Here is a 6,493-nt window from a genome sequence, read left to right as displayed (position 1 = left end):
TATTTATTTATTTATTTGTTTGTTTTGTTTACACATGCACTGGGTACAGTCAGAAGCGCGGGAGGGTGAGAGAATTCACCAGAGCCAGAGCGGGGAGCAGAGCAGGCAGAAGGACCGAAGTACACTGCTGAGGGGAGCAGCGGGCGGCAGGAGAGGTCTGTGCGCCATGTGGGACCCTCCTCCGGTGGCCGGGGAGCAGCCGGGGATCGAACCGGCGCCGCAGAGGCTGTGGGCAGCTTCGCAACCCAGCGCTCAACCGCTGCGCCACCGGGGAGGCCCGCAAAAGATAATTTTTGAAATAACTTATATGTTGTTATAAAGGGTTAAATGTACATATTTGGATTACTTAAATTAATTCTAGTGTATGTCTCAGTGACACCTTTTTAACAAAATTTTATAAACTTGAACACAAAATTCTAATAATAGTAGCATAAATTATTTCTAATATTAATTTACTTAGAGTGGAATAGTGTAACTATTTTATTTGTAGAAAAAATTATTTTCTGTTTATTTAAAAATCAGCATTATCACCTGAATAATAAAATAAAGAACTTTTATGCAAGTCAACTATGCTTGGTTTTGCTTCAGTTACTTTACCCATGTGATTGAGGGAAAACTACTGATTTATATAGTCATGTTGAGTTATACTATACCAATGATGTGATCTCCAAATGTATTTCTACTTCTCATCTGTGAGTTCATAGAAAGATGGTTGCAATGAAGATTTTACTTGTGTGAGCCTTTAATTTGGAAATTTAAATGCAGATAATAGGTTGCTTGAAGTTATGAGTTACTTTATGGCATCATATATTTTATCTCTCTAAAATTTAGTCCTCCTTTTGTCCTTAGTCACTTTAAAGATGGCCATTTGCCTTTTAACTCATTTATCTATGTGACCAGCCAGCCTTTGTTTATTGTATATGGCCTTTGGTGATTTCCCTTACTTTGGTGATACTGCATATTTCTGTCACTTGGATTTGAAATTTACCTCTCAAGAAAATCCAATGTCTTTTATACTTTTCCTATTTTGGAGATCTCTAATATAATCTCTGCTGTGAGGATATTTTGCAGTACTACATAGAACAGCTGAAACATATATCGAAGGCATGTCAGTCTGGAAAGTACAGTCTCATTTTTTAAAAAAGTGAAAGCTAATTTCAGTATCTTTAGCATGCATTTGTTTACTATGTGGCATTGAAGTACTGGGACAAATCTTCCAATCCTCTGGATTCTTCTCAGAACAGAAGAATAATCACACAGCATCAGATAAGTTAGCAATGCAAAATTCAACTTAACAAGGTACACACAGAGGAGCTACAGTTTTATACAAGTCCTGATTCCAGGGATAAAGGGAGATAAGTCCCAATGGAGGGAGGAGGGGCTGATGGTACATGATTAGGAGGGAATTATTTCATTTTTATTCATAGCGTAAAATGAAATTCTCAGGAAGACAGGGCATGTCTATAGATAAATTTCAACTTGCATGATACCTGCAGATTATGTTCTTCTAAGTCATAAAATAGGGAAAAGTAAATGTTTCTTCAATTAAGGAAAAGGGCAACAGGTTAGGAGTGATGGTCTCTGCTTTGATCAGTTAAAGGACAAAATGCTAAGACAAGGAAAAGGCCTATTGTGGACATACTGAGCAAAGCATGATTGACCCTTTCATTGGAGACGAGTCCCACAGTAGAAATAGTAACTTTTAACCAAATTTGAAGAAATTTAATTAAATCAATAAAAGAAGGACCTCTTAAGTTACAATAATTTAACTTCAAATCACATTAAATTGAAATTCTAGTGTATTTCTCAGTAAAAATTAACTTTCTAAACTTGAATAGAACATTTAACATGTATCATATTCTTGTCTTGGTATCAGTTATTAGGTTTTGATTGACACCTTATCTCTTCTAAAAAGGCTAAATAGGGCCTCCTTGGTGGTGCAGTGGGTTGAGAACAGCATTGTGAAGCTGTCCGTAGCCTCTGCAGTGCATTTTCGATTCCCGGCCGTCCAGAGAGATACCCATATGTTGTGAAAGAACTCTCCTGTCTTGCCTGCTGATCTCCTCAGCAGTATTTCCAGTCTGTCCGTCTGTTCTGCTCCCCTCTCTGTCTCTGGTGTATTCTCTCACCCTCCCACGCCTCTGGCCTGCACCCCAGCTCTTGTATTAATAAATAAATCTTAAAAAAAAAAAGGCTAAATAGTTAAGAAAGGAACAGTAACCTGAGAGTCCAGGACTTGAATTTTATTCTCAGTCTTAATTTGACCTCATTCTTTTCATTAACACAGGTCACATAACCTCTCAGAATATCCTTTTAATATATAAATTAGGAAGAGTGTATTTAATAATGAATAAAATCTCATCTGGCTGAAAAAATTCAATTAAGAACTATAACCTTTGGTGCTTTAAAATGATCACTGATCTTAAAATTACAGCATGCTTCGAGAAATATCATAGTGGTCCCATCATGTATTATTTTCTATATATTCCAAAATTAAAGTAGGTATGGACTGTAATAAATATGCATTGCAAATAAATGTTCACTGTAAATCACAGCAACATTATAACAGTCTTGCATATTATTTGTTAGAAAAAATTCTAACATGGTCACTGTATCTTCAGATTAAGCAAGAATGTTTATAGTATTTCTAAAAAATGATAAACCTTTTTCAAGTATAATATAGATTTGTGTAAGTTTCTATCATACCATATAAACTATTTTTTATTTAAAGTATCCAACTCATTTTTAGTATCCTGTCAAAACTAACAGAAATCAACTGAAGAGTGAATATTATTTTTTCCGTGATGAGTATAGGTTAAATTTGTTTCAAAAAGAAAAAAAAAATATTTACTTGACAAATATCAACTACCAATACTGCTTTGAAAATTTGTGATTTTTGTTTAAAAATGTCCAGTTAATATTGTAAAAGAGAAATATAATAATGCTGTTGATAACATAAAGCAGTCCAGGTTTAATACTAAATTCATATAAAATATTTGAATTCACATTGAACTTTCGGATTAAATATATTTCAGAAATATAGAATTTGTGTTCTATGAGAATATTTTAACATATTTAATGCAATTGTGTTAATAGAAATAATTTAATCAAATGATTAGGTTAATTGCATTGACACAGATTTTCTTTAAGACAAGACCCTGATTATTGGTTTTGTGGGGAGGATGATTAATTGCATTATTACAAATGCATCCACTTTTTGTTAAATGAGTGTGTGTCATGAAACTTAAAATGCCTTATGTTTAAAAAGAAATTCTCTAAATTTTGTCTACTAAACACTTGTAGCAAAGTAACCAGAACGATGTCAAAACTCTTGTTAGTAGACTTCACCAAATGACGTCTAATTAGAATTTATTTGTAGTTGAAGAGCTCTAACTTTTAAGATATCAGTTGTTTGACTTTATCATATAGATGATCTATGATGAATCAGTTATTAATATTTGTTTTTAGGATGTTTGGATACGTATGTATATTTAGAACTTAAAAGTATTTGTTGAAAACTGATGTGAATTGGCGATTGCTACTTTTACTTAAACATTAACAAAATTTTAATTTAAAATTCTCATTAACATAGCTCACAGCATGTATTGATTAGAGGCATTATGCTAGTTTCATTTATTAATTTTTAACCAATTTAGGTCATTAGGCTTTCTCCTCATCTGTCTCCCTTTGTTTCTTTCTAAACAAAAATTTTAAATATATTCTAATTGAATCAATTATTTTCTCAGGAACCACTCAGTTTGATCTCTGGAAACAGAAAATGCCTTTGAAATCTGATCTAAATGTGTCTCATGCAGCATTTGATGTCATCTCTTAAACAATTCATTTCATGAACATTATATCATTTCCAATTAAAAATTTCATGTCGCAAAAATGATTTGCTTCTCTGCAGCACTGACTTCCATTAGATATTCAATTATTAAAAACGGGTTGAAATTTAATTAAATAAACTTAATTAAAATTAGATTAACCCTTTTCACAAAGCATTATCCAAGTTATATTAAGTGAAGGGCAAAAGGATCCTTAACATCATCCTTAAGCAAAGGGATACTTGAAGGCTAAATTTAAGGAGATTGCATTATTAAAATTTAAAAGCATACGGTTTCAATTAAAAGATACCCAAGCTATTAACATATCTTTCCTCAGAAATAAAGGGCTTCATATGGTAGTATATTATAGATAATATCAAAATGTTTAATTTATTTCCAACTTAGCCACAGTCAATAGTTTCAGTGATAATGTTTGAATTACTTGTTGGACAGTATTTTTATGTTCTTTATACACTATTTAATTGAATAATGGTAAATTAAGAAAGTATTCAGACATATCATAACTGTAGAGAATCAAAACTGTTTTTGAGATTATTTTATAACAACCATAAACCACAAAAATGTTATTTGTATTGATAAAGTAAATAGTATTGTTGTTACTATATCATTAACAGTGTATTTCTTAAATGCAATAAACTAAAAAGACACTTTACACTTCATTGCAAAGTTATATACACATTCACCCACATTTTGGTAGCCAGGTCAAAGATATAGTTTATAGAATAGCTTGCTGTATAGAAAAATAGCTGAATAGAAAAGAAAAATGTCAACTCAAATAACTACTGATAGATACATATCAATAACTAATCCCAGTACTTTTTTGTTTAAACACTAATTATTACAAATAACTCTAAATTTGTAAAAGTCAGACAAAACAATTAATGTTAGCCTTTTAATTGCCTATTTTAGGATGCTTTTCCATATTACATATTAAGAAATAAATGCCAAATTTCTTTCAAGAACATTAAAATAACTGCCCCCCCAGTCTGATTATTTTGTGTAGTTGATATTATAATCTTTTGACAAGGTTGTATTAATGTGATTTATCCTCATGCATACTTTGCAAAGAACTTGTCCAAAGAGAAGACATTTTGGGAATTTCTGAAATTAAGATGCAAAAAATTCATGGTTCAGGTTTATATCAAATCAGGAGATGCTTGATAGACACATCAAAAATGCAATATCCCTTTTTTTAATAATGAAAAATAAGAAGATATAATGAAGCATTTCCTATGTTAATGTATTTGAGGGGATGCACGATATATGTAAGTATTCATGGAGGGAGAAGTATTTTGTAAGCCTTATGTTTTCTAGCTTTTGATATGAAAAAAATGAGATTATTTACAATTGTTTACTTAATGAGCTTTTTCTTAACCCCAACATCAAAAATCATGATTAAACAAGTTTGGGAAAGTGCTCAGGGATCTACATTTTTAACGTACCATTCAAGTTATTCTAATGTACTAGATTTGCAGAAGGATGAGCAAAATAGTTTTAAACCAACAAATGAAATGATATATTCATCATAAAGGAATATTATCATCATGGAAAGCCACAGAAAGGAACAATGGTGATAGGCTAATCTGAGCACCAAGAGGATACTACCTGCTAAGACCATTGATTATTTACTCCACATAACACATAATTCTCTTATTATAGTGAATGTGGTAGTCATTTAGAAATAACTATTCCTGGCTTATTTAAATAATACAACTCACTTTGTGTGGATTACATGCTCACTAGACATTTATTCATATCATTTGCCTTCATATGCATGGCACAAACCCACACAAATATTCAGTCTATTCTACAATTACATTTCATATAGTAATATAAGCCATAACATTGATTTTTATATCCATTTTTATGAGCTTTGTTAGTATGAGATGATATGCTTGAATCTAATTAACTCTGAGACACCGCAAGCTTTTGTTTCTGAACCTGTAAGGTCAAATCTTAGTCTTCAGTGAATTCACTGAATTAAATGCTATTTTTTGAGATTTCTTGTCATTAAATCATTTGGGTTGAACTAATGGCATCCTTACTGCCCTGCTGACCTTTTCTTTCCTACATATATTAGAACAGCTGAAAATATATTCACCATGAAATATCAAAGAAGGTCAGAGAGAGGTACTGTATGGACATGCTTATGAAAACTATATAGAATTTGTCTAGAATATGTGGAAATGCTGCATAGAATTCTGAAGCACAATGTAAGCAAGGTTGAGAAAGCCAGAAAAAAGAATGAATGTGATAGTGAACTAACTATAAAGTTTGTAAATTGGTTTAAAACTTTAGGTTCAGTGAAGAAGGAAGAAGGGAAGGAATTTTTTTTTTTTTAAACTCCGGTTAGTATAAGGATATCCTCTTTTACACAGTAAGAAACTTTTATAATCTATAGGTATTCTGTAATATTGTCAGACTTAATAGTGTAGAGATAATCAAAGTAGCTGAATGGACCGCCAAAGATAAATTTTGATTAAAAAAAATGACCTATGTGCTGAATATGAAAAACAAACAAAAAGGGGTCAGGCAAACCAAACCAATAACAATCCTAGAAATCTGTCTGTAGAACTGAAGTTACCATAGAGGAAAGAGGAGGGTAGAAAACAGAAATGGATGGGGCCCAATGGACTATAATGAAA

Source organism: Talpa occidentalis, unplaced genomic scaffold (genome assembly GCF_014898055.3).
Source record: "Talpa occidentalis isolate TD23 unplaced genomic scaffold, MPIMG_talOcc4v2.1 talOcc4.5, whole genome shotgun sequence".
NCBI lineage: Eukaryota > Metazoa > Chordata > Mammalia > Eulipotyphla > Talpidae > Talpa > Talpa occidentalis.
The sequence above is the reverse complement of the archived record's forward strand: the minus strand, read 5'-3'. Positions refer to the sequence as shown.